Raw genomic sequence first — 24,625 nt, 5'->3', positions numbered from 1 at the left:
ATCTCAAAGTTCTCAGCAATCACTGATAAAATCAAAGTACATTTCGTAACCGCTGGACAAAAACATAGAAGCTGCTCCAAGATATGATGTATCTGAAATACATACCAGAATTCCAAAATCTGGGGAAGATTGGAAACTTTCACATTGAATTACAGTATGTTTAAGTAAATTTACATGCGACATTGTGTGCAAGTCATTATCCACTAAAATTAGTGCACGTGGCTAGAATGGTTTTGCCATAGCCACACTTGTGGCTAGTTAGCGATTCGTATTGGACAACATAGTTCTAGGGTACCGAGTTAATCAGTTTTGACTGCATCCAAATGACTGAGCAATTCAAGAACACAAGAAACTTGGATTCTATGGGAATCAAGGGATATAAGGATTGGGAAGGAAAATGGAGTGGAGGTCAAAGATCAGCAGATTTATTGATCATGTGGCGGAGCTGGCTCAAAGGGCAATATGGCCTACTACTGCTCCTAATTCTTATGTTCTTATGAAATAGGCCATTCGCGCCTGCTCCGCCATGCAATACGACCATGGCTGATCTATCTAAACTCTTACCACACTATCCCCATATCCCTTGATTTCCTCAATGTCCAAAAATAAATTCAATCTCGATCTTGAATATATTCAACTGAGCATCCACAGCCCTCTGAGGTAGAGAATTCCAAAAATTCACAATCCTTTAAGTGAAGAAATTTCTCCAAATCTCAGTCCTAAATGACCGACCACTTATTCAGAGACTGTGACCTCTAGTTCTAGAATACCCAGCTAGGGGAAATATCCTCTTAGCATTTACTCTGTCAAGCCCTGTAAGAAAATGATCCATTCAAATGAGATCACACCTCGGGTGAACCTCCTCAATCTCTCATAGGACAATACCCCCATCCCAGGAATCAGTCTAGTGAACCTTTGTTGCCCATCCTCTAAGGCAAGTATATCCTCTCTCAGGTAAAGAGACCAAGATTGTGCACCGTACGCCAGGTGTGGTCTCACCAAGGCCCTATATAATTGCAGTAAGACTTCCTTGCTCATAGTCCAATCCTTTTGTATAAAGATTAACATACCATTTGCTATCCAAATTGCTTGCTGTACCTGCGCGTTAACATTGCGATTCATGTACAAGGACATCCAGGTCCCTTTGAACGTCAATATTTCCCAATGTCACCATTTAAATTTTTTTTAGATCTTGTAAAATTGTCATGAGACAGGGTTAATTAGTAATCTTATAATAAAGGATCCTCTGTGGAACAGTGATCATAATGATAGAATTTCATATGGAATCGGAGATGTGGTTAAGTCTGAAACTAGGGTCTTAAATTTAAACAAAGCCAATTAGAGGTACGAGAGGAGAGTTGGCCAAAGCATATGGGAAATTAGATGAAAAGATATGACGGTAGATAAGTGGGTCCCTTAGAGACAGAGACAGGAGAAATTGTAATGGGGGAAGAAGAAAAAGGCAGACACGTTAAATAGTGTCTGTCTTCACAGTAGAAGACACAGAGATACTGGAAATTGTGGGGAACTGAGGGAATAATGAGTGAAGAAAATTAAAGTAATTAATCTTATTAAAAAAACGTACTTGAGAAATTAATGGGACTAACAGCTGACAAATCCCCTGTACCTGAAGGCCTACACCCTCGGGTTTTAAAACAGATTGCTGCAGAGATAGTGGGTGCATTAGCTTTGATCTTCCAGAATTCCCTAGATTTGAGAATGATCCCTGTGGGTTGGAAGGTAGCAAATGTAACCCCACTTTTCAAGAAAGGAAGAAAGCAAACAGGGAACTATAGGTTAGTTAGCCTGACATCAGTAGTAGGGAAAATGCTAGAATCTATTGTTAAGGATGTGGTAACAGGGCACTTGTTCAATCAGAATATTAGCAGAGTAAACGGTTTTATGGAAGAGAAATAGTATTTGATAAATCTAAGTATTTTGAGGTTGTAACTAGCAGGGCAGATAAGGGAGAAAACAGTGGATCTATTTTTTTTGATTTTCAGAAGGCATTTGATAAGGTGCCACACAAGAGATTGTTACACAAGTGTAGGACTCATGGGATTGGGGTAATATATTAGCATGGATTGAGGATTGGCTAACCGACAGAAAATAGAGTGTAGGAATAAACTAGTCATTTTCAGTATCGCAGGGTGTAACTAGTGGGGTGTTGCAAGGATCAGTACTTGGCACTCAGTTATCTATAATAATCATCACTGACTTAGAGGAGGGGCCTTATCTTCAAATCCTCCATGGCCCCTTCCTATCTCTAATCTCTTCCAGCCCCACAACTCCCCCCACCCCACGAGATGTCTGCGCTCCTCTAATTCTGTCCTCCTGAGCATCCCCGATTGTAATCGCTCAACCATCGGCCATGCCTTCTGTTGCCTAGGCCCCAAGCTCTGGAACTCCCTGCCTAAACTTCTCTGCCTCTCGATCCTCCTTAAAACATACCTCTTTGAACAAGCTTTTGGTCACTTGCGCTAATTTCTACTTATGCTGCTTGGTGTCAAATTTTTATTGCATAATACCCTGTGAAGCACCTTGGGACGCTTCACTATATTAAAAGGTGCTATATAAATACAAGTTGTTGTTGACCAAGTATAATATATCAAAGTTTGTTGAGACTACAAGGCTTGGTGGGAAAGAAGGCTGTGAGGAAGATGCAAAAAAGCTGCAGAGGGATATATAGACAGGTTAAATGCAAAATTATTCACTTTTGTAGGAAGAATAGAAAAGCAGAATTATTTATTTATTTAAAAGTCGAGACACTAGTAAATGTTGACAGAGGGATTTTGTTGTCCTCGTACACAAATCACAAAAAGTTAACATGCAGGTACAGCAAACAATTGGGAAGGTAAATGGCATGTTAGCCTTTATTGCAAGGGGGTTGGAGTATGAGTAAAGAAGTTTTGTTGCAATTATATAGGGCTTAGGCGAGTCCACACCTGGATTAGTGTACAGTTTTGGTCTCATTACCCAAGGAAGGATATCTATGAAGAGCTGCAATGAAGTTTCACAAGATTGATTCCTAGGATGCGAGAGCTGCCCTGAAGAGAAATTGTGACGAACGAGTCTATATTCTCTGGAGTCAAGAATGACAGGTTATTTTATTGAATCATAAAACTCAGAGGGCTTGACAGGGTAGATGTTGAGAGGCTATTTCCCCTGCTTGGAGAGTCTGGAACATAGTGTCATAGGCCAGAATTTTGCTCACCTCGGCAGGTCCAGTGTGGGCTATGTTAGTGGCAGGTTGCAGTCCCACTGCTGGATCCATCCCACTGCCCAAAATAAATTTACATTGATGGGCTTGTTAAGCCCACCCAGTGCATTCCCCGGTCCAATTAGAGGAAGCAGGTCTGGTGTCATTATTCATGGCGCGTCAGCCGGTTTCCTTAAAGGGGCCATGGCCACCTTACTTTTGACATTTGTGCTGTCAGTGTTATACAGCACTGAAGTGCTGCCAATAGTGACAAGGGCTGCACCCAGGTTCTCTTATGACTCCCTCCATATGCTTATGGAGGGAGTCACAGCACGCATGGGCAGAAAAGACCTCTCCAGGAGACCAACACAACCTGGTTGCACATTGCAGATGAGGGCACAAGCAGGGATATCGTCAGGAGGACCTGGGTGTAGTGACGCAAACCTTTAAATGATCTCATTAGATCACAAAACATTAGTACAATGCCACACATCTTCATCCACCTGTGTCTCTCATCACATTTCCATCACTCTGCCTTCCCTACCTTACTCCTGCATATCTTAACTCACACCAACTTACTTTGCACCTCCATCCATTCGTCGCTATGTACATTATCACGTTCCCATCTCACTAGCCACCTCTCAAACACAGCCTCATCCTAATGCAATCATACCAACTAATATCCAATATTCATCTAAAGTTTCTGTTAATGCACTGTCATTAAACATACAGGGGTATCTGACAATTCAAAAAGATAGGCAAGAAGGGAAAGGAGGTGGGGTAGCTCTGTTAATAAAGGATGATATCAGGGCAGTTGTGAGAGATGATATTGGCTCTAATGAACAAAATGTTGAATCATTGTGGGTGGAGATTAGAGATAGTAAGGGGAAAAAGTTACTGGTGGGCATAGTTTATAGGCCCCCAAATAATAACTTCACGGTGGGCGGACAATAATCAAGGGAATAATGGAGGCATGTGAAAAAGGAACGACAGTAATCATGGGGGATTTTAACCTACGTGTCGATTGGTCAAATCAAATCGCATGGGGTAGCCTTGAGGAGGAATTCATAGGTTGCATATGGGATTGTTTCTTAGAACAGTATGTTACAGAACCTACAAGGGAGCAAGCTATCTTAGATCTGTTCCTGTGTAATGAAACAAATAATAAACGATTTCCTAGTAAAAGATCCTCTCAGAATGAGTGATCACAGTATGGTTGAATTTGTAATACAGATTGAAGGTGAAGAAGTAGTGTCTCAAACGAGCGTACTATGCTTAAACAAAAGGGACTACAGTGGGATGAGAGCAGATTTAGCTAAAGTAGACTGGGAACACAGACTAAACGGTGGCACAATTGAAGAACAGTGGAAGACTTTTAAGGAGCTCTTTCATAGTGCTCAACAAAAATATATTCCAGTGAAAAAGAAGGGCGGTAAGAGAAGGGATAACCAGCTGTGGATAACCAAGGAAATAAAGGAGTGTATCAAATTAAAAACCAATGTGTATAAGGTGGCCAAGGTTAGTGGGAAACTAGAAGATTGGGAACATTTTAAATGATAGCAAAGAATGACTAAGAAAGCAATAAAAAAGAAAGGAAAGATAGATTACGAAAGTAAACTTGCACAAAACATAAAAACGGAATATAAAAGCTTTTATCGATATATAAAACGGAAAAGTGTGACTAAAGTAAATGTTGGTCCCTTAGAAGATGAGAAGGGGGATTTAATAATGGGAAATGTGGAAATGGCTGAGACCTGAAACAATTATTTTGCTTCGGTCTTCACAGTGGAAGACACAAAAACCATGCCAAAAGTTGCTGGTCGCGGGAATATGGGAAGGGAGGACCTTGAGACAATCACTATCACGCGGGGGGTAGTGCTGGACAGGCTAATGGATCTCAAGGTAGACAAGTTCCCTGGTCCTGATGAAATGCATCCCAGGGTATTAAAAGAGATGGCGGAAGTTATAGCAGATGCATTCGTTATAATCTACCAAAATTCTCTGGACTCTGGGGAGGTACCATCGGATTGGAAAGCAGCTAATGTAACGCCTGTGTTTAAAAAAGGGGGCAGACAAAAGGCAGGTAACTATAGGCCGGTTAGTTTAACATCTGCATTGGGGAAAATGCTTGAAGCTATCATTAAGGAAGAAATAGCGGGACATCTAGATAGGAATAGTGCAATCAAGCAGACGCAACATGGATTCATGAAGGGGAAATCATGTTTAACTAATTTACTGGAATTCTTTGAGGATATAACGAGCATGGTGGATAGAGGTATACCGTTGGATGTGGTGTATTTAGATTTCCAAAAGGCATTCGATAAGGTGCACACAAAAGTTTACTGCAGAAGATAAAGGTACAGTGGAAATGTATTAGCATGGATAGAGAATTGGCTGGCAAACAGAAAGCAGAGAGTCGGGGTAAATGGGTCCTTTTCGGGTTGAAAATCGGTGGTGTGCACAGGGATCGGTGCTGGGACCACAACTGTTTACAATATACATAGATGACCTGGAAGAGGGGACAGAGTGTAGTGTAATAAAATTTGCAGATGACACAAAGATTAATGGGAAAGCGGGTTGTGTAGAGGACAGAGAGGCTGCAAAGAGATTTAGATAGGTTAAGCGAATGGGCTAAGGTTTGGCAGATGGAATACAATGTCGGAAAATGTGAGGTCATCCATCTTGGGAAAAAAAAAAAAACAGTAAAAGGGAATATTATTTGAATGGGGAGAAATTACAACATGCTGCAGTGCAGAGGGACCTGGGGGTCCTTGTGCATGAATCCCAAAAGGTTAGTTTGCAGGTGCAGCAGGTAATCAGGAAGGCGAATGGAATGTTGGCCTTCATTGCGAGAGGGATGGAGTACAAAAGCAGGGAGGTCCTGCTGCAACTGTAACTGTACAGGGTATTGGTGAGGCCGCACCAGGAGTACTGCGTGCAGTTTTGGTCACCTTACTTAAGGAAGGATATACTAGCTTTGGAGGGGGTACAGAGACGATTCACTAGGCTGATTCCGGAGATGAGGGGGTTACCTTATGATGATAGATTGAGTAGACTGGGTCTTTACTCATTGGAGTTCAGAAGGATGAGGGGTAATTTTATAGAAACATTTAAAATAATGAAAGGGATAGACAAGATAGAGGCAGAGAGGTTGTTTCCACTGGTTGGGGAGACTAGAACTAGGGGCACAGCCTCAAAATACAGGGGAGCCAATTTAAAACTGAGTTGAGAAGGATTTTCTTCTCCCAGAGGATTGTGAATCTGTGGAATTCTCTGCCCAGGAAAGCAGTTGAGGCTAGCTCATTGAATGTATTCAAATCACAGATAGATAGATTTTTAACCAATAAGGGAATTAAGGGTTATGGGGAGCGGGCGGGTAAGTGGAGCTGAGTCCACGGCCAGATCAGCCATGATCTTGTTGAGTGGCGGAGCAGGCTCGAGGGGCTAGATGGCCTACTCCTGTTCAGTGTTCTTGTGTTCAAACATTGAAACCTTTATTTTCGTAGAATCACAGAAGGAGGCTATTCGGCCCGTCCCAGTCGAAAAAGAGCTACCCTGCCTAATCCCACCTTCCAGCACTAGGTCTGTAGCCCTGTAGATTACGTCACTTAAAGTGCACATCCAAGTATCTTTTTAAATGTGATGAGGATTTCTGCCTCTACCATCCTTTCAGGCAGCGTGTTCCAGACCCCCACCATCCTCTGGGTGAAGACATTTTTCCTCATCGCCGCTCTAATCTTTCTACCAACTACTTTAAATCAATGGCCCCTGGTTATTGACCCCTCTAAAGGAAAATAGGTCCTTCCTATCCACTCTATCTAATTTCCTCAATTTTATACACTTCAATTAAATCTCCCCGCATCATCCTCAGTTCCAAGGATAACAACCCCAGCCTATCCAATCTTTTCTCCTAACTTAAAGTGTTCCAGTCCTGGCAACATTCTCGTAAATCTCCTCTGGACCCTTTCTGGTGCAATCACATCTTTCCTGTAATGTGGTGACCAGAACTGCACATAGCACTCAAGCTGTGGCCTAGTGTTGTATACAGTTCTAGCAAAATTTACCTGCTCTTGTATTCTATGCCTCGACTAATCAAGGAAAGCATTCCGTATGTCTTTTGAACTACCTTATCGACCTGTCCCAAAATCTTTAAGGATCTGTGGACATATATTCCAAGGTCCCTCTGTTCCTTCACACCTCAGTATCATCCCATTTATTGTGTATTGCTTTGCTTTGTTGCTCTTCCCCAAATGCATTACCCCACACTTTTCCGGATTGAATTCCATTTGCCACTTTTCTGCTTCACTGACCAGTTTATCGATATCTTCCTGCAGTCTAGAGTTTTCCTCCTCACTGTCAACCACATGGCTAATTTTTGTATTATCTGCAAATTTCTTTACCATGCCCCCTACATTTAAGTCAAAATCATTAATATATAACTATTAAAAGTAAGGGACTGAGTACGGAGCCCTGTGGAACCCCACTGGAAACAGTCTACCAAATCGCAAAAACTCCCCTCAACCATTACCCTTTGCTTCCTGCCACTGAGCCAATTTGCCACTCCACCTTGGATCCCATGGGCTTTTACTTTTTTGATCAGCCAGCCATGTGGGACCTGGTCAAAAATCTTGCTAAAATCCATGTAAACTAGCAACCCTTCTAGTTACCTCCTCAAAGAACTCAATCGTGTAAGTCAGACATGACCTTCCCCTAACAAATCCATGCTGATTGTCTTTGATTAATCTGTGCATTTCTAAATGAAGGTTTATATTATCCCTCAGAATGGATTCCAATAATTCACCAACCACAGAGGTTAAACTAACTGGCCTGTAATTGCTCGGTTTAACACTTCCTCCCTTTTTAAACAATCTTAGGCAGTCTCCCGGAGTCAAGGATGACTTGCTTCCACACTAAAATGAGTTCCAAGGTAACAGACGAGACCAATGTGGGATCTACAGTCTCTGTCACAGGTGGGGCAGATGGTGCTTAATTTGCCATACGCTCCTTCTGTTTGTACTTGGTTTCGGCGTGCTCCCGACAAAGAGCCTCGAAGTGTTTGGTGCCTTCTCGGTTGCTTCTCCGCCACTTTGAGTGGTCTTGGGCCAGGGATTCCCAAGTCAGTGGGGATGTTACATTTTTTTCAATGAGGCTTTAAGGCTGTCCTCCCGGGGCTCGCCTGCTATGACAAAACTTAGTGCTTGTTTCGGGAGTCTTGTATCAGGCATGTTGCCCGCTCATCAAGCGTGGTCAATGCCTCGATGCTGACCCGAGAACACGCTGACATTGGTACGCCTATCCTGCCAATGAATTTCCAGGATTTTGTGGAGGCAGCGTTAGTGGTACTTCTCCAGTGCTTTGAGGTGCCTCCTGTACATAGTCCATGTCTGTAAAGCATATAGGAGGGCAGGTATCATTACTGCCCTATAGACCATGCCCTTGACGCCGGGTTTGAGGCCCTGATCTTCAAGCATTCTCTTCCTCAGGTGACCAAAGGCTGCACTGGCACACTGAAGGCGGTGTTGGACTTAGTAGGCTCCCACTGTCCATGGATCTTGATAATCAGGGAGCAGTACTGTGTGGCGGCTGCAGGTTGGTAGAGAACCTGTGCCTTTCTGATGTCTAATGTAGGCCCAGACTCTTGTACGCTTTAGTGTAGATGTCAATGATGGTTTGGAGTTGAGACTCAGTGCACACAAATGCAAGCGCCATCTGCATATTGTAATTCAATAAAAGAGGCTGGAACAATCTTGGATCTGGACTGGAGGCAGAGGTGGTTGAACAATTTCCTGCTTGACCTGCAGATTAACTCCACTCAAGGTTCAGCATTAACAGATCTCCAATGCCTGATAAAGTGTGACATCCCCACTGACACCTGGGAGTCCCTGGCCAAAACCCGCCCTAAGTGGAGGAAGTGCATCCGGGAGGGCACTGTGCACCTCGAGTCTCATCATTGAGCATGCAGAAATCAAGCACCAACAGCGGAAAGAGCATGCGGCAAACCAGTCCCACCCACCCCTTCCCTCAACGACTATTTATCCCACCTGTGACAGACTGCGGTTCTCGTATTAGACTGTTCAGCCACTTAAGAACTAATGTTAAGAGTGGAAGCAAGTCTTCCTCGATGCCGAGAGACTGCCTATGATGATGATGCTCTGGCACAACCCCTGTAGCGAGGGAGGATTGTAAATTGATGGTCAGAGCCTTCGCAATTTCCTCCTTTGCTTCTTTTAATAGCCTCGGATATATTTCATCCGGTCCTGGAAATTTATCATAGAAATTTACAGCACGGAAGCAAGCCAATTTCGGTCCTTTTGGCCCATCGTGTCCAAGCCGGCCAAGAGCTATCCAGCCTAATCCCACTTTCCAGCTCTTGGTCTGTAACCCTGCAGTTTACTGCACATTAAAAAAAAAAAATTCTTGGATGTGCACTTAAATAAATGTGTTGAGGGTTTCTGCCTCCAACATCCTTTCAGGCAGTGAGTTCCAGACCCCCACCACCCTCTGGGTAAAGACATTTCCCCTCAGATCTACTCTAAACCTCCCCCCATTTTCTTTAAATTTATGCCCCTGGTTCTTGACCCCCTCTGCCAAAGGAAACCAGTCCTTCCTATCCAGGCCCCTCAATTTTATACACCTCAATCAGGTCTCCCCTCTGCTCCAAAGAAAATAGACCAAGCATCTCCAACCTTTCCTCAGAGAAAATTCTCCAGTCCAGGCAAAGTTTTTGTAAATCTCCTCTGTTCCCTTTCCAGTGCAATCACATCTTTCCTATAATGTGGTGACCAGAACTGCACACAGTACTCCAACTGCGGCCTAACCAAAGTTTTATACAGTTTAAGCATATCATAGGCAGTCCCTCGGAATCAAGGAAGACTTGCTTCCACTCCTGAAGTGAGTTCCTTGGTGGCTGGACAGTCCAATACGAGAGCCACAGACTGTCACAGGTGGGCAAATAGTCGTTGAGGGAAGGGTGGGTGGGACTGGTTTGCCACACGCTCTTTCCGCTGTCTTCGCTTAATTTCTGCATGCTCTCAGCGTTGAGACTCTAGGTGCTCAGCGCCCTCCCAGATGCACTTTCTCCACTTAGGGCGGTCTTGGGCCAGGCACTCCCAGGTGTCAGTGGGGATGTCGCACTTCATCAGGGAGGCTTTGAGGGTGTCCTTGTAATGCTTCCGCTGCCCACCTTTGGCTCATTTGCCGTGAAGGAGCTCTGCATAAAACATTTGCTTTGGGAGTGTCGTGTCAGGCATGCGAACTATGTGGCCTGCCCAACGGAGCTGATAGAGTGTGGTCAGTGCTTCAATGATGGGGATGTTAGCCTGGACGAGGACGCTGATGTTGGTTCGCCTGTCCTCCCAAGGGATTTGTAGGATATTGCGGAGACATCGTTGGCGATCGCTCTCCAGCGACTTGGTGTCTACTGTACATGGTCCATGCCTCTAAGCCATACAAGAAGGCGGGTATTACTACAGTCCTGTAGACCATGATTTGAGGACCTGGTCTTGAAACACACTTTTACTCAGGTGGCCGAAGGCTACACTGGCTCATTAAAGATGGTGTTGAATCTCATCAATATCTGCTTCTGTTGATGAGGCTCCCGAAGTACGGGAAATTGTCCACGTTGTCGAAGGCCACGCCGTGAATCTTGATGAATGGGGAGCAGTGCTGAGCGGCAAGGACAGGCTGGTGAAGGACCTTTGTCTTACAGATGTTTAGCATAAGGCCTATGCTTTCGTATGCCTCAGTAAATACATGGACTATATTATGGAGTTCAACCTCAATGTGCACAGATGCAGGGGTCGTCTGCGTACTGTAGCTCAACGACAGAGGTTGGAGTGATCTTGGACCTGGTCTGGAGGCGGCGAAGGTTAAACAGCTTCCCACTGGTTCTGTAGTTTAATTCCACTCCAGCAGGGAGCTTGTTGACGGAGGTGGAGCATGGCAGCAAGGAAGATTAAGAGGGTTGGAGCGATGACTCAGCCCTGGTTGACCCCAGTCCAGATGTGGATTAAGTCTGTAATGGATCCTTTGGCAAGGATCACGGCCTGCATGTCGTTGTGGAGCAGGCGAACGATGTTGACAAACTTTTGGGGGCATCCGAAATGGAGGAGGACACTCTATACACCCTCACAGTTGACAGTGTCGAAGGCCTTTGTAAGTTCGAAGGCGGCCATGTACAAGGGCTGGCACTGCTCCCTGCATTTTTCCTGCAGCTGTCAAGCTGCAAAGATCATGTCCGTTGTGCCCCGTAGGGGACGAAATCTGCACTGCGACTCCGGAGGAGCTCCTCGGCCACAGGGAGAAGACGGTTGAGGAGGACTCGAGCGACAACTTTCCCAGTGGCTGATAGCAGGGAGATTCCTCTGTAATTGCCGGTCGGACTTGTCCCCTTTTTTAAAGATGGTCATGATCGCTGTATGAGATCTCCCGGCATGCTCTCCTCCCTCCAAATGAGAGGGGTCATGTATCCACGCCAACAGCGCCTCTCCACCACACTTTAGCGTCTCAGCAGGGATTCCAACCGCTCCTGTAGCCTTGTTGTTCTTGAGCTGTCTTCTGGCTTTTCCTATCTCGTGCAACATTGGGGTTGCACGGAGGTGGTGGCAGGTCACATGTTGCATGATGGAGTCAAGAACACGCGAGTCAAAGGCAGAGTCTCGGTTGAGAAGATCTTCGAAGTGCTCCTTCCAGAGGGCCCTGACTGCCTCAGTGTCCTTGAGTATTTCCTCATTCTTGGCCAGCAGTGGGATGGGGCCTTGGGAGATTGGACCGTAGGTAGCCTTGACTGCGATGAAGAATCCTCGCACATCATGGCTGTTGGCTAGTTGTTGCATCTCCTGTGCTTTCTCCATTCAACCACCTGTTCTTTAGATCCCGGGTTTTTTGTTGGACCTCAGCCTTGAGCCGCCTGTAATGTTGCTTTGCTGCTCCAGAGTTGGGTTGTTGCTTGAGGCTCAGAAATGCTCTGCGCTTGATCTATTAGTTCTTCGATCTCTTGATCATTCTCATCAAATCAGTCCTGTCGTTTTCTGGTTGAGTGACCAAGTGTCTCTTCGTAGGCACTGGTTATGGAGGCCTGGATGGCAGACCAAGCGCTGTGGGCATTCTGCATCTCAGGGTCATGCCAGGTTAACTGTATAGGGCTCTCTTAGCTGGGTCTTTATGTGCCCGGCATTGACTATTTTTCAGCACTGCTTTTGCTGTCTTCTCCGCTTTGGGGCTGTTAATGTTGATGGAGTTTAAGCATAACCTCCTTGCTCTTGCATTCCATGTCTCGACTAAAAGGCAAGTATTCCATATGCCTTTTTAAACCACCTTATCTACCTGGCCTGCTACCTTTAGGGATCTGTGGACCTGCACGCCAAGGTCCCATTTTTCCTCTACACTTTTCAGTGTCGTACCATTTAATTCCCTTTCCTTGTTAGACCTCCCCAAATGCATTACCTCACACTTATCTGGATTGAATTCCATTTTCCACTGTGCCGTGCACCTGACCAGTACATTGATATCTTCCTGCAATCCGCAGCTTTCTTCTTCTTCATCAAAACATTTTGTAGACATTCACAAGAACATAATAATAGCAGGAGTAGGCCATTTGGCCCCTCGAGCCTGCTCCGCCATTTAATATCATGGCTAATCTGATCATGGACTCAGCTCCACTTCCCTGCCTGCTCCCCATAACCCTTTATTCCCTTAGCCAGATTTTTGAGCGCTATGTCCACCTTAAATATATTCAATGACCCAGCCTCCACAGCTCTCTGGGGCAGAGAATTCCACAGATCACAACCCTCAGAAGAAATTCCTCCTCATATCAGTCATCTCCTCAGAGGAGATAAGAGTGGAAATTTCTTCACCCAGAGGGTAGTGGGGGTCTGGAAAACTCTGCCCATAAGGATGGTAGAGGCAGAAACTCAACACATTTTTATAAAGTACTTGGATGTGCACTTAACGTGCCGTAACCTAAAAGGCTACGGACCAAGAGCTCTTGGTCGGCCGATGTGGATATGGGCCAAAATGGCCTCCTGCAGTGCTGTACATTTCTATGTTTTTGATTCTATGAAAAGCAGGTTGTGTCACAAAAGATTTAAAGTGAATAGAATTGTGTAACTTTTTTCTTAAAATTCATTCACGAGACACCAGCATGTATTGCTCATCCCGAATTGCCTTCAAGGTGGTACTGTTGGGCCGCCTTCCTCAACCACTGTAGTCAGTGTGTTAAAGGTACCCCCAACAGTGCTGCTAGACAAGGAGTTCCAGGATTTTGACCCAGCGAAGATGGCGGAAAACATACATTTCCAAGTCGATTGTGTGTGATTGGAGGTGGTGGTGATCCCATGCAACTGCTGCCCTTGTCCTTCTAAGTGGTGGAGGTCACATGTTTTGGAGGTGCTGTCGAAGCCTTGGCAAGTTGCTGCAGTGCATTTTGTAGATGGTACAGACTGCAGACAGTGATCGGTTGGTTGGTGGAGGGAGTGAATGTTGGTGGATGAGTTACCAATCAAACAATCTGCTTTGTCTGGATGGTATCGAGTACCTGGAGTGTTGTTGCAGCTGCACTCACCCAGCCCTACAAATCTCCGCTATATCTGCGTTCTCCGCTCGTTGATTCAGAACCGTTCCACCATTGGTGATCGTGACTTCAGCAGCCAAGTCCTCAAGCTTTGGAATTAACCTCTCCAAACAGATCTGCCTCTCTACAATTTTTCCTCCGTTAAGATGTTCGTTAAAACCCATCTCTGACCAAGCTTTTGGTCATCGGCCCCAATATTCCCTTATGTGGCTCGGTCTCAAATTTTGTTTGATAACACTCCTATCTGCCTTCAGATAACTAATAAAAGGCCTTCAGACCTTTTATTACATTATGGCCGCAATATAAATACAAGTTGCTGTTGTAGGACATCATAGGCAGTCCCTTGGAATCAAGGAAGACTTGCTTCCACTCCTGAAGTGAGTTCCTTGGTGGCTGAACAGTCCAATACGAGAGCCACAGACTCTGTCACAGGTGGGACAAATTGTCGTTGAGGGAAGGGTGGGTGGGACTGGTTTTCCGCCCGCTCTTTCCACTGTCTTCGCTTAATTTCTTCATGCTCTCAGCGTTGAGACTCTAAGGTGCTCAGCGCCCTCTCAGATGCACTTCCTCCACTTAGGACGGTCTAGGGCCAGGGACTCCCAGGTGTCAGTCGGGATGTCGCACTTTATCAAGGGAGGCTTTGAGGTTGTCCTTGCACCGTTTCCGCTTCCCCTTCCCACCTTTGGCTCGTTTGCCATGAGGGAGCTCAGAGTAGAGCACTTGCTTTGGGAGTCTCGTGTCTGGCATGCGGACTGTGTGGCCTGCCCAGCGGAGCTGATTGAGTGTGGTCAGTGCTTCAATGCTGGGGATGTTAGCCTGAATGAGGACGCTGATGTTGGTGCACCTGTCCTCCCAGAAGATCTGTAGGATCTTGGAGACATCGTTTGTGATATTTATCCAGCAACGAGGTGTCTACTGTACATGGTGGTCCATCTCTCTGAGCAGGTATTACTAAAGCGCTGTAGACCATGAGCTTGGTGGCAGTTTTGAGGACCTGGTCTTCAAACACTCTTTTCCTCAGGCGGCCGAAGACTACACTGGTGGCGGTGTTGGATCTCGTCATTGGTGCCTGCTCTTGTTGATAGGAGGCTCCCGAGATATGGGAAATGGTCCATGTCCAGGGCCGCATCATGGATCTTGATGACTGGGGGGGGAGGGGGGGGGGCAGTGTTGTGCGGAGGGGACAGGCTGGTGGAGGACCTTCGTCTTATGGATGTTTAGCGCAAGGCCTATGCTTTCGTACGCCTCAGTAAATACATCGACTATGTCCTGGAGTGCAGTCTCTGTATGTGCGCAGACGCAGGCGTTGTCCGCGTACTGTAGCTCAACAACAGAGGTTGGGGTGGTCTTGGATCTGACCTGGAGACTGCGAAGGTTGAACCGGTTCCCACTGGTTCTGCAGTTTAGCTCCACTCCAGCAGGGAGCTTGTTGACTGTGAGGTGGAGCATGGCAACAAGAAAGATTGAGAAGAGGGTTGGGGCAATGACGCAGCCCTGTTTGACCCCGGTCCGGACGTGGATTGGGTCTGTGATGAATCCATTGGCAAGGATCATGGCCTGCATGTCGTCGTGGAGCAGGCAAAGGATGGGGACAAACTTTTGGGGACATCCGAAATGGAGGAGAACGCTCCATAGACCCTCACAGTTGACAGTATCAAAGGCCTTTTTAAGGTCGAAGGCGGCCATGTATAAGGGCTAGCGCTGTTCCCTGCATTTTTCCTGCAGCTGTCGCACTGCAAAAAATCATGTCCATTGTGCCCATCTGCACTGTGACTCTGGGAGGAGCTCTTCAGCCACGGGAAGAAGACGGTTGAGGAGGACTCTAGCGACGACTTTCCCAGTGGCTGATAGCAGGGAGATTCCTCTGTAGTTACCGCAGTCGGACTTGTCCCCTTTTTTTTAAAAAGATGGTCACCATTACTGCATCTCTGCGATCCCCTGGCATGCTCTCCTCCCTCCAGATGAGAGATGTCATGTATTCGTGCCAACAGTGCCTCTCCGCCATATTTTAGCGCCTCAGCAGGGTTTTCATCTGCACCCGCAGCCTTGTTTTTAAGCTGTCTTATGGCTTTTTCTACGTCGTGCAGTATTTGGGTCTTACTGAGGTGGTGTAGCATGCTGCGGGATGGAGTAGAGAACACTCAAGTCAAAGGCGGAGTCTAGATTGAGGAGATCTTCTAAGTACTCCTACCAGCGGGCCCTGACTGCCTCGGTGTCCTTGATGAGTGTTTTCCTGTTCTTGGCCAGCAGTGGGGTGGGGCCTTGGGTGTTTGGCCCGTAGGTGGCCTCGACTGCGATGAAGAATCCTCGCACATCATGGTTGTTGGTCAGCTGCTGTATCTCCTATGCTTCCTCCATTCACCACCTATTCTTTAGGTCCCAGGTTTTTTGTTGGACCTCAGCCTTGAGCAGTCTGTAATGCTGCTTTGCTGCTCCTGCGTTGGGTTGTTGTTTAAGGCTCAGAAATGCCCTGCGCTTGTGATCTATTAGCTCTTGGATTTCGTGATCATTGTCAAGAAACCAGTCCTGGTATGTTTTGGTTGAGTAACCAAGCATCTCTTTGCAGGCACTGGTTATGGAGGCATGGATGGCAGACCAAGCGCTGTGGACTCTGTCTTGGGGTCGTCAAGGCACGCCAGGTTAGCTGTGAGTCACTGGCTATATAGGGCTCTCTTAGCTGGGTCCTTTAGTGCACTCGCATTGACTTTTTTGCAGCACTGAATTTGCTTCCCCCTCCGCTTTGGGGCTACGTTGATGTCGATGATGGATTAGGCGGTGGTCCATCCAGCATTCGTCAGCTCCTGTCATGGCGCAGGTGATGCGCACATCATTGCGATCCCTGGCTCGGACCATGGCATAGGAGGACACTACCCCGAGGAACATCTGCACTGTCCTGGGGCTGAGAAGATTGGCCTCCAAAAATTACAATCATCTTCCTTTGTACAAGGTATGATTTCAGCCAGTGAATTGTGTTCGCCCTGATCCCTACTGAAGCAGGTATTAAAGCATTAAAACGTATTATGTTAGTAAGACAAAAACACAATTTGCTTATGTTGCAAAATTAGAAGGTGCATCTGTAGAACAATGGTGTGAGTTCCTGTTAATCAGAACTAAGGTGCTTTACCAACTGTTCTCGTTTGAACACATTTTGAGCTGCTTCTTTATACAGAATTTTCACAGAGTCATCATTTACATTATTATTGGTCAATCATTCTACCGCGTGACCATTCTTTTCCGAGGAAGTGAGTTGCTGTTATTCAGAACTAAAGTCTTAGGCCTAAGAAATAAGTTCCTGTTAGTGGCAGGAAGCAGGATGATACTGGAACAATTAAAGTTAAAATTAAACAATCTGTAACAAAGCGAAAAAAATGGTCACGCGGTAGAAAGATTGACCAATAATAATGTAAATGATGACTCTGCAAAAATTCTGTATAAAGAAGCAGCTCAAAATGTGCTCAAACGAGAACAGTTGGTAAAGCACCCAGTTGAGGAACTGTTGTAAGCCGCGTCTCCTTTGATCAAGTAATTAAACATTTATTTTCTCTACAACAGACCTGTGTTGAGTGTCTGTCATATTCCACATCAAATGGCAGAGTCTGGCAGGACGCACCAGGGTGAAAGACAGATGGACGTTTGCAGACCATCATGAGTGAGTATATTTTAAATACCACTCAAGTCCGATGTAATCTGCTACGAAACGTATCAGTCACCTGGAGTGTCCAAACTTGAGAAAGGTCTGTAATGGTGTAAAAGATTTGAGGGTAGTAAGTGTTCACAATAGTAATTATCAAAGTAGGATCAGCTTCGTAGGTTTATAATTGCAGACACTAGGTTCGAGGAAACCAGGTTTAAAAAGGGACAATGAACCGATAGAAGGGTAGACATACCAAACATAGATGGCGTGCAAAGATATGCTAGATTAGGGGCTCAGAAGGTTCACTGAGTAGATATTTTGCTGAAAATTGATAGTTATGATGTTAAGTGTCGGATGGGATCTCAGAGATGAGCTCCGCAAAACAAAAATTATGGTGGGAGAATCGAAAATAAAAAGATGGCCAAGGCAGGTTTGACAGTCAATGTTTGTAATATAAGGCCATGGCCAGGTCTCAATTAGAGGAATTGTCCAAAGAGGAGGAGATAGAGTGGGTAGATCTATGAAGAATATAATATCGACAAAGCAGCTCCAGCTTTTGTGCTAAGAGAAAGATAAGCTTTGTTGAAGAAAGTGGTTGAGTGGATGGTGACTGTAGAATATTGGAGGTGGGAGTTAATGAATTTTCCATTTGTCTGAAAGCTGGTCTTTTAGAGAAATGGCACATCTGTATGTTGGTTTTAGCTCCACTCACTTTTCCAGGCAGAGAGCTGAAATTTTTGAACCTTTGTAGTGTTGTCCTAGATGTGGGAAGTTTTAAGAAAGTGTGAATAAATTGAATTGTGTACCTAGAATTGAATGACACTAAATTAGAAACACAGATGTGGATTTATTTTAATAAGTTACAGAGCTAGGAAATGCACAAAGGATGGGTGTGTTTAACAAAAGATAAAACTTTAGTTAAAAATGTGTGGTCTCACTTTAAATCAATTAGAATCGTTAAAGTGTTGTCTTTTCAATTTGGTTATTGCAAGCTGAGACGCCCCAATTACTTGTTTAAAAAATAACACGCGTAATGTCTTTTTTTAAAAAGCCTGCGTGGGTTTCTCAGGCTACAGGCTGGGGAAAGCTCCACCCTCATTTTCTTTGTGCAGAATTTTATTTTAAATGACATGAAAGCTTCTAGTTCAGTAAAAAAAGATTTAAATAAAAAGATTGGCAGTACAGTATTTGAATTGGGACTGAGATATTCTTGATAAACATTTTGGTTGTATTAGAAAATCTTGGGTTTGGAAACCTTTTAAGAAATAATACTAAACAGTTTAGGAAAAAAAATACTAAAAACAATTAGATTGGAAACAATCTAAAAACACCATTTTCTCAGACAGAAATGCCGTTTGGGGAAGACACGATATGATATGGAAGCAGCCTTGGAAATGATTTGCGAGAACTTGAATTGTGAGCACTTGTATGTTAAAATATTTTATAAACTATCACTTGGTTTGAATTTGATGTGTAAATTCAAGAGAGGAAGTTTTGAAAATACTAATGATGTTGTGCGCTACACCAAATCGAATGACAGGATTAACCCCCTATGAGCTAATGACTGGACGAGCAATGAAGTTACCCGAGGGGATAGTTATAGGAGGGGCAGAATTAGGACCATTACAAGACATGATGGAACTGAGTAGGCAGTTGAGATAAGCAGGAAGAGGATGATGAGGATAAAGGGACAAAAACCCCCGGAGGTAGTACCAGAGGTAGGAGTAAAGGTAATGGTTGAAGAATACGACGTATTAATCAGTGGTGACACCTGTGCGTGTATAAAAATGAAATGAAAGGTAGGGTCGATGGTCCCAGCTGAAAGAATAGAAAGGAATGGAGGGATGCATTGATAGATGGACTTTTCACGGGGACTAGGATTAATATTTGCAATACTGGGAGTACTTGCCATAATAACACTGACCTGGGAAAGGTCACACGCCCAGAGAAATGGTGCAAAAAATCCGGTAGAAGAAGAAAGAAGAATCTAACTGGAATATCCAGGATGTGTTTTAGCAACAGAATCTATATAAACGTGATCATCACCGCCCTGATGATTCTACAAGTACAAGGAAGAAACTAGTAGCCCATCACCCACCCCAGAGGGAAGTACAAGTTGTGACAATCATACAGGAGGGGAAACAATATTCCTGTGTAAGAGAGAACTCTAAGGTGCCCTCATATAACAAAGGGGACCGGGGGGGCAGCCGCGGTTAGTAGTGAAATACACGAAGAAAAAGATACACTTTGGAGGACGCCAGAAGATAATCATGATATTTCTAAACCTGACCGATCTAATGAACACCAGTTTCTGCGGGTCAAAAACAATAAGCATGTATAAAAATCTGACGTTGCAGGCCTTAGAGAGAATCAAGTCTAAGACCCTGAGGGGCATCACATTAAATAGGGAAGGTTAGATGAAAAAGGGGGATATTAGAAATAGATCTCCAGATGTTAGAAGAGCAGGTTGATACACTCACCCAAACCCTAAGAGGGTTGCTGGAGAGGGAAGATGAAAAGATGCAGCAGGCCTAATTGGGAGATGGGGCTGAAGAAGAATTGTTTTAAGTGGCCCACTCACTAAGGGATCATGCCAAGACAATTAACTTAATAAATGTGAACCTGAAGTACAATAGCGAAAGCGGACAAAACGCGCAGTATGCGCCGGGTATGGAGCATGGATGATACGTACAGTAGAACATAACTTAGAACAGCTACAAAATGGGGAGGCCCCAGATTGGATAACCAATGATGTATTCAGGGAATGGACCTTGAGAAAAAGGGAAAGAGACGCCTGTGAAATCAGGCAAAACAGCCATGCATGGGTTCCTAAAACTAAATGTGTAACTGGTCATCAGAATATAATTGGATTGTACTGTCAATACCACAATATGTGAGGACCAAAGGAAACCTCCTGTATAAAGTTGATAATATAGAAGAAATAAGAAACCAAATACGGGTCAGATACGACAAACTGCACAAATACGTTAAGAAGGGAGATGATACCAAGAGTGTGTGCATTAAAGATCGTTATGAGAATAACCAGGTTGTTTGGGAGAACATCCCAAATTTGATCCCGATGATTGTGGATACAGCCGCACTGAAGGATGCGTCCTGAGCATAACCCCACTAATGCTGGATTTCGAGACAACAGCAGCACCACAGCCACTAACATGACTGTGGGAGGAGTAATGTACTGCCCCATCACTACCACCAACTTTTGCTTCATGACCAGAGAGGTTAATATTCAGGGACATATATACTCAGAATTAAAAGAAGAAACTGTCAGTGGAACAGTGGTAGACACTATAAATGGGGGGGAGGAGGGAAACAAGTGCTTCAAAGAGCCTCAGGGAAAACCCATTCCCAAACTAAGTGAGGAACAGAGTGTTGGAGAAGAGTGTCAGTGAGTGACGACAAAATACATCATCCTGATGGAAGAGATTGTTAAGCTGCAAAAGGACACAAAGTGTTGACCAATGGAATTTTGGACTTAATGTTCATGTACACCCTGGATAAAGAATTATATCATATTAGTATAGTGCAGATGTTGGTTATACTTGCGTCTGTTTGAATGGTGCTTTAGATGTAGGAGGAGCAGGATGAAAGCGCCAGTAAAAGCCACTCAAATACAAAAGGAAGCCTTCGCTGAAAGTCGGTAACAGGGGAGACGAACCAAACCAACACGAATACCTGATATGAGTCGGGAGTGTCCCAATCATATCGCCTGAACAACAAAATCAGGGCAGGAGACACACTAGCATAGTAAGGTAAAAGAATTGGTCATGGTGAGTTAATAAAATAACCATATGACCAAGGGGGGGACTGAATCAGGGATTAGAGTTAAACACATATTATGTTAATAAGTCAAAAACACAATTTGCTTATGTGGCAAAATTATCAAGTGCAACTGCAGAACAATGCTGTGAGTTCCTATTATTCAGAACTAAGGTCTTAAGCCTAAGAAATAAGTTCCCATTAGTGGCAGGAGGTAGGATGCATCTGCTCGTACCAAAGGAGGATACTGGAACAATTAGTTAAAATTAAAATCTGTAACAAAGCAAAAAAAATTGTCATGCGCTAGAAAGACTGACCAATGAAGGCTTTGCAAAAATTCTATATAAAGCAGCAGCTCCGAATGTGTTCAAACAAGAACGGTTGGCAAAGCACCCAGTTGAGGAACTGGTGTAAGCCGTGTCTCCATTGATCAAGTAATTAATCATTTCTTTTCTCCACAACAGACCCATGTTGAGTGTCTTTGTCATACTCCACATCGCCCACTGATTTCAATAAAAGGAAAAATTTCTGTAGCATGTTTGTGATATCATAAAGAATATATCACATTGGTGTTGAGAATGGAATAATTGGATTCTCTAGTTGAAATTTTTGTAGGTGGATCATCCAGCCAAAGAGAGAGACTTTGAGAGGTTCTTTCTTTTTCAGCACAGATAAAAATCCAAGGTAAATTTCAAGCACACTGATATTGCCAGAGTCCAGACAGCCATGCCGATGAGAATAATAGGGCGCGTGGGTAAGTTCCATCGTAACCGAGAGACTTTCAGAGCATATGTGGAGCGGCTAGAAAGGTTTTTTACTCCAAATAGTATCATCGAAGTCCCCGATTATGAAAACCGTAACCAGCTTTAACGGGCTATTTTCCTGACTGAAGCAGGCCCTGAGGTGTATGAAACCCTGAAAAATGTGCTTGTTCCCATCAAGCCGAAGGTCCCGACATTGACGGAGATTCTAACCAAGTCAGAACAGGCCTACAATCCTGAGCCCCTGGAAATTGCTGAAAGTTATTATTTTGGAATACAAAATCAATTAATTGATGAGGGTATCAGTGAGTACTTTGTAGCTTTAAAAAAGCTATCCATTCACTGTCATTTCGAAAACTTTCAGGACCAAGCATTGAGTGACCGCTTTGTTTGTGGGATGAAAAATTAAGCAATCAGAAGAAACCTGTTAACAACCCCCAACTTGACTTTTGATTTAGCTTGTCAGACAGCTGTGTCGATGGATATGGCCGACCAATACTTCTGAGAATTTTGTGCCATTTCCAGTCATCAGGCAACCTTCAGGTTAAAAGTAAAATGCAGTTGGGCCCAAAGGCCTCAGCAAATGGCCACGGTAACAGAGCATTGAAGTCATGCCATCGGTGCCTGGGACAACACATTGCTCAAAGTTGTCTATATGTGAAGGCAGAGTGTTTCTTCTGCAAGGAAATTTGGGCAACTTGCAAAGGCATGCTGACTGAAGAATAAATCAGCTTTCAAAGCTAGAAGTAGGAATCGCCAGAGACTACATAGTATTGAAGAGAAGCAACAGGATGAGGTGGTTCTGGAGATAAACGTCATCAGGAGCACAGCGATCCGCGAAGTATCATCATCCAACTAGATGTTTTAGGGACCAGGATACCCATGGAAATTGACACTGGTGCATTCGTGAGCATAGTACCAGAATCGCTAGATCTCGACAAGTTACGTGATTTTCGACTGGAGAAGTCAAAGATAGAGTCGGGAGGCTACTCAGGAGAGCAAATCCCAGTGATGGGACATATTACCGCTCCAGTGAAATACAAGGATCAGTTTCAGAGAATGCCTCACTTAGTAGTGGCAGGAGACAACCCTGCATTACTAGGTAGAAATTGGTTGGGATCACTGAAGCTGGATTGGAATTATATTTTTCGTGTTGAAATGAGATTTGCATCAAAGGATAATGTCATCAAGCAGTTCCCGAAGTTGTTCCATAAAACAGGCATTCCGATCCAAGGTGTCAAGGTGAGTGTCAGAGTGCAGAAGGACGCTAGACCAGTTTACTGCGAGCCACGTCCCGTACCGTACGCACTCAAGGAAAAAGTTGAGCAAGAACTCAAGATTAGCAACTGAGGACATCATCGCCATGGTTTTCATACATTGATGAACTGCCAATCACAGCTGAAGAGATTGATAGAGCAACCAAACATGACCCAGTTAAGTCAAAAGGTATATGATTATATAGCAAATGGCTGGCAAAACCAGGTATCAGCGAAAGATATTCATTTTTTTTTGTAGGAATGAATCATCAGTGGATAAAGATTGCATCATGTGGGATGCAAGAGTAGTTATCCCAAATAAGTTCATGTCCAAATTGTTGAAGATCTTTATGTCCAGCACCTGGGAATGTGCTTGACCAAAAGTTTTGCACGCAGTTACTTATGGTGGCCAAGTTTAGATAAAGATATAGAGTACATCGTTAGTCAGTATACAATGTGTCAATCGATAAGCAAGAAACCACCATCAGGACTATTACAGACATGGAAATGGCTGAATTAGAATGGCAATAGTGATTGGTAGCCATTCGAAATGGGTAGAAGCGTTTCCGGTGCGGAAAATAACTAGTAAAATACTAGGCAATTTGCGAAGAGCTCAACCAAGTTAATTTCCTCCTTGATCCTCGTTACGCCTGTTTTTGGGTCGAAAAATTAGTATTGACAGTCTAATTTCAAAGTGTGATCTCTCAAACTTTACCTCCTTCTAGGCAAGGAGATCTGAGAGTTCGCGAGGTCAGAGTTCGGGAGGTCACTTCGGACCGAGGATCTCACAGCCCTCATCTGCGCAGGTAAGTGGTTGACTGTTTGATTGTTAAGTATCTCTCATTCTCTTTATTAGATTTTAAATTAGATAAGTTTAATTAGAGGGATGGCAGGGCAGCTCATTCCCGTGGACTGCACATCCTGCGGCATGTGGGAAGTCCTGGACGCTTCGCACGGCTGAGACAACCATGTGTGCAGGAGGAGTTTTCAGCTTCAACTATTCAAACTCTACGTTTTGGAGCTCGAGTGGCAGCTGGAGTCAATACGGTGCATCCGCGAGGCTGAGAGCTACGTGGATAGCATGTTTCAGGAGGTGGTCACCCTCAGCTTAAAAGCATGCAGGTAGAGGGGAAGTGGGTGAACACCAGACAGAGGAAGAATGCTAGGCAGGTAGTGCAGGAGTCCCCCCCCCACCCCTCGAGTCCATCTCTCTTTCAAACTGATATTCTCTTCTGAGCACCGGTGAGGGCGATGGCGTCCCTGGGGAGTGCAGCCAGAGCCAAGTCCAAGGCACCACGGGTGGCTCAGCTGCACAGGGGGGAGGGACGAAGAACAAAAGAGCTGAAGTGATAGGGGAACAGAGAGGCGTTTCTGCGGCTGCAGGCGTGACTCCAGGATGGTTGTGTGCCTCCCTGGTGCCAGGGTCAA

At 44.7% G+C, this 24,625-nt stretch overlaps 1 protein-coding gene across 2 annotated transcripts in view; it reads right to left on the bottom strand.

The window, feature by feature from the left end:
- Nucleotides 1-24,625, bottom strand: part of LOC139263827 (synaptonemal complex protein 2-like) — a 288,907-nt gene that overhangs the window by 255,740 nt on the left and 8,542 nt on the right. The window lies entirely within an intron of this gene.

The sequence above is a fragment of the Pristiophorus japonicus genome, chromosome 5 (assembly GCF_044704955.1).
Source record: "Pristiophorus japonicus isolate sPriJap1 chromosome 5, sPriJap1.hap1, whole genome shotgun sequence".
Lineage (NCBI taxonomy): Eukaryota > Metazoa > Chordata > Chondrichthyes > Pristiophoridae > Pristiophorus > Pristiophorus japonicus.
Note: the sequence above shows the minus strand (reverse complement) of the source record. Positions and strands in the feature narration are given on the sequence as shown.